Source organism: Sciurus vulgaris, assembly GCF_902686455.1.
Source record: "Sciurus vulgaris genome assembly, chromosome: 11".
In the NCBI taxonomy this organism is placed as follows: domain Eukaryota; kingdom Metazoa; phylum Chordata; class Mammalia; order Rodentia; family Sciuridae; genus Sciurus; species Sciurus vulgaris.
In genome coordinates this window covers 131186223-131197017 of record NC_136472.1, presented here as the reverse complement: position 1 = coordinate 131197017, position 10795 = coordinate 131186223, and positions in this window count along the sequence as shown.

Below are 10795 nucleotides of genomic sequence, written 5' to 3'. Positions count from 1 at the left end.
TCAGAAGTCTGGGTAACATGGGGAAAAGTAAGATAAGCAATAGGAGCTACTCCTGTCCAGATCGATTTCAAAAATCCAACCTCATTTCCCTACCAAAAACAATTTTCCTTAAGACCAGAGACTAAAAGAGGATTACAAGCAATACTAAATAATTTAAAGTAACTAGGCCTCTTAAGACCCTGTAACAGTCCATGTAATACTGCTGTTCTGGTGCATCACCAAAGCCCAATTGGGAATGGAGACTAGTACAGGACCTCAGATTGAAAAAGGAGGCAGTAGTTCCCATACTTCCAGTGGTTCCTAGTCCTTACACATTGCTATAATGGATTCCCGAAGACTAACTATTTCACAGTTTTAGACATAAAATATGGGTTTTTAAATTTAATAGCCTTTTAAATTTTGTTCTAAATAGTTATACAAGACAGTAAAATTGATTTTGACACATCACCCAAAATGGAGAATAACTTCTCATTCTTCTGGTTGTACATGATGTAGAATCACACTGGTTGTTCAATCATATATGTACATAGAGTAATAATGTTGGATTCGTTCTACTATTCTTCCTACCCCCATACACCCTCCCCTCCCTTCACTCCCCTCTGCCTATACCAAAGTACCTCTATTTTTTCCTAGCTGCCCTGCCTTTTATTGTGAATTAGCATCAGCATATCAGAGAAAACATTAAGCCTTTGGTTCTTTGGGATTGGCTTATTTTGCTCAGCATGATTTTCTCCAGCTCCATCTATGGCAAATGCCATAATTTCATTCATCATTAAGACTGAGTAATATTCCATTATGTATTCATATCACATTTTCTTTTTCCATGCATCTGTTAAAGGGCATCTAGGTGGGTGCCATAGTTTGACTACTGTGAATTGAGCTACTATACACATGATATTGCTGTGTAACTGTACTATGCTGATTTTAAGTCCTTTGGGTATAAACTGAGGAGTGAGAGAGCTAGGTCAAATGGCGGTTCCATTCTAAGTTTGCTGAGGAATCTCCATACTGCTTTCCATAAGGGTTGCACAATTTGCAATCCCACCAGCAATGTATGAGTATATCTTTTCCCCCACATCCCTGTCAACTTTTATTGTTGCTTGTATTCTTTATTATTGCTATTCTGGCTGGAGAGAGATGAATCTTAGAGTAGTTATTATTTACATTTCTCAATTTGCTAGAGATGATAAACATTTTTCACATGTTTGTTGATTTATTGTATTTCTGTGAATTGTCTTTTCAGGTCCTTGGCCCTTTCACTGATTGGGTTATTTGGGTATTTTTTTTTTTTTTTTTTTTTTGGTTTTGAGTTTTTCAAGTTCTTTATATACCTGGAGATTAGTGCTCTGAGTTGTGTGTGGTAAAGATTTTCTCCCATTATCTCATTCCATAGGGGAACTTTAGAATATGTAGAAGGAAATGAGAGGGAGGGGGGAATGAAAAATGGTGAAATGAGACAGACATCATTACCCTATGTACACAAATGGTATGAATCTACATCGTGTACAACCACAGAAACGAAATGATGTACCCCATTTGTGTACCATTTTTTGAGGCCCTTGTGAATGGGGTAGTTTTTCTAATTTCTTTCAATGGATTCATCATGATGCATAGGAACACACTTGATTTTATATCCTTCTACTTTGCAGAATACATTTATTAGTTCTACAAGTTTTCTCATGGAATATTTTGTATCTTCTAAATGTAGAATCGTGTTGTTGGCAAATAGTAATAGTTTGGATTTTTGCTTCCTATTTATACCACTTTAACTTCTTTCATTTGTCTAATTGCTCTGACTAGAGTTTCCATGACTATGTTGAATAGAAGTTGTGATAGAATGCATCCTTGTCTTGTTCCGTCTTTATTATTTATTTATTTATTTATTTTGGTACTAGGGATTGAATTCAGGGACACTCAACCCCTGAGCCACATCCCCAGCCATATTTTGTATTTTATTGAGTGACATGGTCTCACTGAGTTACTTATTGCCTCACTTTTTGCTGAGGCTGGTTTTAAACTCATAATCCTCCTAGCTCAGCCTCCTGAGCCACTTGAATTACAGGCATGCACCACCGTGCTTGCTTTGTTCCATTTGTAAAGGGATTGCTGTGGATTTTAATCTCAATTTAGAATGTTGTTGGCCTTGAGTTTAGCATAGATAGCTTTTACAATGCTGAGGTATGTTCCTACTATCCCTAGTTTTTCTAGTGTTTACATCATGAATGAATGCTGAATTTTGTCAAAATTTTTTTTGCATCTGTTGAGATGATAATATGATTCTTGTCTTTAAGTCTATTGATATGATGAATTATGAATTACATTTACAGATTTCTGTATATTGAACAAATCTTGCATCCTTGGTATGAACCCCACTTGATCATGGTGCACTATCTTTTTCATATGTTTGTGTATGTGATCAGCCAGAATTTTATTGATAACTTTTGCATCAGGAGTATTGGTCTGAAGATTATGTTCCTTTATGTGTCTTTGTCTTGTTTTGATATCTGGATGATACTTGACCTCCTACAATGAGTTTGGAAGGCTTCCTTCCTCTTCTCTTCCATGGAATAATTTGAGGAGCATTGGTCTTAATTATTCCTTGAAGATCTCATAGAACTCGGCTGAGAACCCATCTGGTCCTGGACTTTTCTTGGTTAGTAGGCTTTTGATGCCTTCTTCTATTTTATTGCTTGAAATAAATCTGTGTAAATTGTGTCTGTCCTTCTGATTCAGTTTGGGTAGATCATATGTCTCTAGAAATTTGTCAATATCTTAGAGATTTTCTATTTTATTGTAGTATAAATTTTCAAAATAGTTTCTGATTATCGTCTGTATTTCATTGTGATATTTCTTTTTTCATTACAAGTTTTAGTAATTTGAGTTTTATGTTTTCAAAGAACCAGCTTTATTTTTTGTCAAATTTTTAAATTGTTTATTTTATTTCAATTTTATTTATTTCAGCTATGATTTTAATTGTTTCCAGTGTTTTACTGGTTCTGGTGTTGATTTGTTCTTCTTTTTCTAGGGTTTTGAGATATGCTGGCTCATTTATTTGTTGACTTTCTATTCTTTTAATGAATGAGCTCAACACAATGAACTTTCCTTTTAACACTGCTTTCATAGTGTCTGAGAGATTTGAATGGGTTGAATTGGTGTTCTCATAAACCTCTGAGCATTGTTTTTTTATTTCATCCTGATTTCTTCTTCTATCCATTCATCATTCAATAGCTTATTATTTAGTCTCCAGGTTTTGGAGTAGCCTCTAATTTTTATTTTATCATTTATTTTTGATGGATGAAGTATTCTATATATGTCTGTTAAGTTCAAATTATTGATTATATTTTTTAGTTCCATAGTTTCTTTGTTAGTTTTGTTTGGAAATCTAGCCAGTAATGAAAAAGGTGTGTTAAAGTCACCCAGTATTATTGTGTCATGGTGTATTGTTTCTTGAAGTTGAGAAGGGTTTATTTATTTATTTATTTATTTTATGTATGTAGATGCTCCATTGTTTGGGGCATAAATATTTATGTTTGTTATGTCTTATTGATATTCCCTCATGCAGTATGAAAGGTCCTTCTTTGTCCCTTTTGATTAACATTGGCTTAAAGTTCACTTTTCTGATATGAGGATAGAAACCCCTGCTTGTTTACTTGGCTCATGATATATGTCCCTGGTCTTGATCCACCTGATTCAGAACAACTCTCTGCAACCAGTGCACAGGTCCTGGCAACTCAGCCCTCAGGACAGCCTGATGTCTTAATAGGAGCTATTTGATTTAATGTTCTATTATTTGTATTGGGTGCTGTTAATATTGATCTCCCCTTAAAGGAGAGGTACTGGAAACCTTCAGGGACACTCTAAGTCTACAGGGTAAAAACTAAACTACCTCAGATCCACTCTACTAGATAGGAAGACACAGGAGCAACATGAAAAAACAAGGGAACAAAGTTTCCTAAACAAACCAAGATGTTCCAATAATAGAATCCATTGACAACACAATAGAAGAAATGTCCCAGAGAGAGTTCAGAATGTACATAGTTAAACTGATTCACAACATAAAGGATGATGTAAGGAGTTAAAGATAAGTTTCAGGAGGTAAATATTACTTCAATAAAGAGGTAGAAATTATGAAAATAAATCAAGCAAAAATCATTGAAATGAAGGAATCAGTAAACCAAATAAAAATTTCAATGGAAAGTATCACCAACAGACTAGACCACTGGAAAAACAGAGCCAACAAAAACAAAATATGTAAAATTGAAAATAAAGTTTATCACACAGAGAAGATGGTAAGAAACCATGAACAGAAATTCCAAGAATTGTGGAATAACATAGAAAGTCCAAATTTAAAATTTATTGGTATAGAAGAAGGCACAGAGATACAAACCAAAGGAATGCACACTCTTTTCAATGAAATAATATCAGAAAATTTCCTGAACCTAAAGAATAAAATGGAAAAATCAAATATAAGAGGTTTACAGGACCCCAAATGTACAAAATTACAGTAGACCCACACCAAGCCACATTATATTGAAAATACCTAGCATACAGAATAAGGAGAGAGTTTTAAAGCCTGCAAGAGAAAAGTATCAGATTACATATAGAGGGAAAACAACTTGAATCTCAGCTGATTTCTCAACCCAGACCCTCAATACTAGGAGGTCCTGGAACAACATATACCAAGCTCTGAAAGAAAATGGATGCCAACCAAGAATTTTATAGCCACCAAAATTAAGCTCCAGGATTAAAGATGAAATTAAGAACCTTCCATGATAAACAAAAGTTAAAAGAGTTCATAATTAGAAAGACAACCCCAGAGAACATTCTCAGAAATATATTCCATGAGAGAAAATGAAAAAATTAAAGTGATATTAAGTCCTTTGGGTATAAACTGAGGAGTGGGAGAGCTGGATCAAATAGTGGTTCCATTCTGAGTTTTCTGAGGAACCTCCATACCACTTTTCATAAGTGTTGCACCAATTTGCAGTCCCACCAGCAATGTATGAGTGAACCATTTTCCCCACATCCCTGTCAACCTTTATTGTTGCTTGTATTCCTGATAATTGCCGTTCTGGCTAGAGTGGCAATATGAAATCTTAGAGTAGATTGATTTGCATTTCTCTAATTGCTAGGGATGTTGAACATTTTTTCATATATTTGCTAATCGGTTGTATGTAGCACATCAATGTTTTCAGCAGCTCAACTCATAATAGCAAAACTATGGAACCAACCTAGGTGTTTTTCAACAGATAAATGGATAAAGAATATGTGGTATATATGCAGAATGTAATGTTACTCAGCCTTAAAGAAGAATGAAATTATGACATTTCCAGGTAAATGAATGGAGCTGGAGAATATCATATTTAGTGAAATAAGCCAGTCCTAAAAAAATAAAGACCAAATGTTTTCTCTGATATGAAGATGCTAATTTACAATAAGTCAGGAGGTAGGGAAGAATAGAGTTACTTTGTATTAGGGAGAGGGAAATGTTGAGAGGGGAAGCATTATGGGGGTATAAAGATAGTAGAATGAGTCTGACTTTACCCTATGTACATATATGACTATACAACTGGTATGACTCTACATCATGTACAACCTGAAGAATGAGAAATTATACTCCATGTATGTATGATGTGTTAAAGTGCATTCTGCTGTTATGTATAACTAATTAGAACAAATTAAAAATAAAAATAAATGAAAGTGAAAACCCTGCAAAAAGAGGAACTACATACAGGAATAGATAACCAAAGGAGAAACTAAGTCAAATTAAAAACCAGAAAAAAACCAAAGTGAATGGGAATACAAATCATTTCTCAATAATAACCCTGAATATCAATAGCCTAAATGCATCAATCAAAAGACACAGACTAACAGATAATTAAAAACCAAGACCCAATAATTTGCTGTCTCCAAGAGACTTACCTCATAGGCAAAAACATCTATAGACTGAAGGTGAAAGGATAGAAAAATATGATTTTTTAACATAACCCTTCACCTAGATATTTGCACCCAGATTCTCAATATCTCTTTATTTTTGATGACCCCTGTGATAAATCCACCTAATTGACATGTATGTTTTGATAAGGATGCATAGGCAGCCCCCATTTATTTGGCTAACTATTGGCCCAACATTTATTTAAATTCATTCATTCACAGAAATTAAATACATACAATATATAGATTACATCCTCCTTTGTGCCTCAACCAAGGAAAGCTCACAGGAAAGCATCCAATTTCCTGGCATGAAAGGGATACGAAGTCTCTGTATTAGTCAGGATTCTCTAGAGGAACAAAATCAACAGAAAGTATGATTATAAAAAAGTGATTTATTAGAATGGCTTACAAGACCAGAAACTGGATAGTCCACAATGGCATTCTACAGGCTAGAGAGTTGGAAGAACCAGTAGCTGTGCAGTCCAAGTGGTGAAAGTCCCAGAACAAGAAGGATCATCAGTGCTACCCTAGTCTGAGACCAAAGCTTCTGGAAACTACCTGAAGAATCACTGGTAGAGTCCACTTTGGAAGAGTGAAGAAGCAAGAGTCCGATATCCTCAGAGGATCACAGCACCAATCAAGAACACATTCAAGAAGATTCGAGCTTGCTTCTGTATCTGTTCCAACTTTCATTACATCCTATTGGGCAGTGCTGCCCATGTTAGGGAGGGTCTTCACTTCAGTTCACTATCACACATTCTAGTCATTCCTCGACACGCTCTCATTGACACACCCAGAAACCTCTTAATCATAGGTATAGTTTAATCCAATCAAGTTGACAATTCAAAATAACCATTATAGTCTCCTAGTCCAATTTTGCAAAACCTCTGTAGGATTCTTAGGTCTACTATTAGCTAAGGGAAACTCAAACATTAGGGGAAGACAGGATTAAATCTGTTTCTTCCTTCCCAATACCCTAAACCCTAGAACAGTTGAGAGAATTCTTCACCGTAACAGGATTTTGTAGACTGTGGATGCAAGGGTATGCAGAAATGGCTTGTTCCTTATATCAACTAGTAAAATAGGCTCAAAGAGCAAGAATTCATCTCCTAAAATGGAACCTGAGACTCAAATGGCATTTAACCAACTTCAGCAAATCTTGCTTCATGCCCTAGCCAAGACCGCCAGTAGAAAAAATCTTCAATCTGTATGTATCTGACAGAAAAGGAACAGCATTTGGAATCCTAACTCAGGCTCAAGCCCCACTCAACAACTTGTGGAACTCTGAGGTCTTGGAAACTCAAAGGATGAAAGTGATTCAGACTCTACTCCATTAAGTTTCTGTGAGTGTTCTGTGTTCCTATTGGATAATCTATGGCCCAGGTCGCTTGATTTCTGAGCTATTTAATCTCTCCAGGATTTTTTGGAAGCATCCTGGTCATTACATGTTTGTTATCATTGTTCTTCAAAATAATTACAAGTGAACAAGGAAATGAAAAATAATCACTGAGAAATTTCGAAAATTTAATGATTTCATTGTTTGGTAAAACAAAAAAAAAAAACAATGCAGATGCTTATGTCCTATGGATGGAATCCTCAGATTAACCATATAGAAATATATCAGAGAGTTATTTTATGACACTGAAGGTGCTTTCCTCTAAAGGTCTTCATAAGAGAAAGCAATCCTGAAGAGACTCTCCAGATCAAAGACAGGATTAGAACTTACAAAAGTAAAACAGACAAAATATCACTAGGAAAAAATATTGTTGGTTGAAGACCTTGTCTTGTGAGTTCTGCAGTTGTCATAGAACTTACTGTAGGCTCTTTGTCAACTGCACTTTTATTTTTCTAGGAATTATGCTAATTTATCAGATCCATTAGGTTGAGTAAAAATAGTGTAGATCACAAAAGACCCCTAGTTTTTACACAAGCTATTCTCCTGCTGGTCCTTATCAGTTTTCTGAAATGTTCTGATTCCTTTGTCTGGGGTTCTGGCCACCGGTCATCTTAAAGTCATCTTAAAGCCTCTCATACTTTCTAAGTGATTAAGTCTATCTTCATTTACTCTAAGACCTAAAGAGAGAGAGAGAGAGAGGATGGGAGGAGAGAAACATTGCCTTTATTGACAAGTAAGTCATGATTGCACTGAAAAATCATCATGATTTGAAGGTAATTCCTAAATAATCTATTGATCAGAGAGTGCTCACATGATACTGAATTCAGAGTCTATGCTCTTATTTTGAATATAGGGTAAACTCTCAGTAGGTTTTCCTGTACTCTTCTCAGAGACTATAATTTTCTCCACTAAAATTGATGGTGACTATCACAACATTTACTTCACAGCTCCAGAGGTTGTTCAAACACCATTAGAATGTAGCCGGGAATCATGTAGAGAACCGTATGCAACGATAGCAAGGACCAGAGCACATTTTTCTGCTGCTCCTCTTCCAGGAAAAGGAAGAAGGAATGGTAATTGCTCTATGGGAAATGGGTTGAATAGCAAAAACCGTTCTCACTCTTGGCAGGAAAGCAATCATTGCAGGAGGAAAAAACTCTCCAGATATCTTTCCAGTTGAAATCAAATTATGGTCAATGGTACAGAGGACCTCCTCGTGGTCGCCCATGAGTGCCAGCATTAGTAAGCATTCGGCCCTTGTTTACTCCAAAAATGGGTTATTGAGCACTCAGAAGACCCAGGCTCTCTCTTAGTCTCTGCCACTAGCTTGTCACCTGATTAGGGTGAGCACTTAGCTGTGACATGGAGTGGCCGTCATCTGAGAGCTTTCAAACATGTCTGCAAATATTTTGATGCTGCTACCACTTGGAGACATGCAGGGCCTTTGTGCTCTCTTTGAATTTCAGTACGCTTGTGACAATTTGAGCAATAACTCATGGTAAAGTTCATCCTATATGACTTCTAAAGTGATATCAGAAAAGATGATGTGGCTGCTACCCAATTCTCTTAGGTTGCAGGTACAGAGGGAAGCCAGCTACCGTGTAAGAACATATACTACCAAAAGATCACAATTTTGAATAGATCATATGCAGTTCTTCTGGATAATAGCTCAAACTGAGCTCCCAGCTAAGAGCTACCATCAACTGTGAGCTGAGTAAATGAGTCATCTAATGCATCCAGTCTAGTTGAGCTTTCATATGGCAACAGCACCAGATGACATTTAGTGTCAGCTGAATGAGAGACCAAATACAATAATTGTCCAGCAAAATTCTCCTCATTCCCAAGCCACAGAATTGTGAGCAAAGTAAAATGATTATTTTAAGCTGAGACATTATGAGCTAATTTGTAATGCAGCAATACTAACTGGAGTAAAATTTGGTACCTGGATGTGGAGGACTGTCATATCAAAAACCTAAATTCCATGACACTGGCTTTCAGAACAGGAAAAGAATAGAAGTAAAAGGGTTTTTTGAAGAGAATGAGCAGAAATTTAGACACTCCAGGGAAGATTTCAGTGAGGGAGTCAAGGAAAATGAGAATATACTTATAAAATATACTTAGTATATTTTAGGTAGAAGAAAGGGTAATCTTTAAAAAAAAACAAACTTTTTTTTAATTGTAGATGGATACAATACCTTTATTTTATTTACTTATTTTTATGTGGTGCCAAGGATGGAACCCGGTGCCTCATACATGCTGGGCAAGTGTTCTACCACTGAGGCATAATCCCAACCCAAAGGGAATCCTATTATGAAATAGAGAAAGATTTAGCAAAACACATTGCCTGTGGTAATATGAAAAAAATATTAAAAATTGGTATGTGATACACTGGTAGGTCTATCAATAAAATTTCCAGGAAGAAAGACATATATATGTGCATTTATTTTGTCTGTGAATGATAAAGTACACATGGAAAGAGATAAACAATGAAATAAAATATACAGGTAAAATTTGTTTTTAAAGGCACTCTTCTTTTCTCTTAAATATAGGAGCCAAACTTTCTCGATTTTTTAATAAAGTGATCTTATTTCAAGTCACTACACACAAAAAATGTCAAAGTAAGGAAGGTCCTGAGGATAAAGATCTGGTCCAAAATGTAAAAACCTTTTGTTAACATTTCACTAGTTTTAAGGTGTAGTTCTACAAGCGATTTTCAGACAGATAGAGTTTTAAAGAATGCTAATGAATGAAAGGGAGGAGGGGGGTATAAAAAGTGGTGGAATGAGATGGACATCATTACCCTATGTACATGTATGATTTCATGAATGGTATGAATCTATATCATACACAACCATAGAAATGAAAAAATGTACTCCATTTGTGTACAATAATCAAAATGCAGTCTGTTAAAAAAATAAAATACTTTATTAAGAATATAAAAAAAAAAAAAAGAAAGAATCCTAATGGTATTTCCAAAATCAGTCTCTAAGGAAATTTAAGGTAGATAAGAATGTATTTGAATGTGGATACTGCTTAAGAAAATGTAATACAAATCGATACTTAAGGAATCCACAAAGCATGTAAAAGCATTGTATCGGCTTGTATCGAAAGGGACAGGCATGGGAAGTTTCATGCTCATCTAGTACCCAGCCAGGCTGAGGATGAGATGAGAGGAAAACTCTAGACTGTGAGATGTTGAAGAGAGGGCGACATCTTAGGACACCTTGCAGTCATTTCATTAAATATTAAAGAGGAGAACCAGATGCTGTGGCTCCAGTCAAATAAGGGCCATGCTGGTTGTTGGAATCACTCCATCTGGAAGTCCTTTTTTCAGAATAATAACCTGCAAACCAGCCAGTCTCATCCTCAGCGGCATGCCAATTAATGTTGGGCAACTATTAAGACAAGAATGTTTGAATCTTCACCTTGACCCTGGATTTGTTAATTTCTATTTTTAATTCCCTC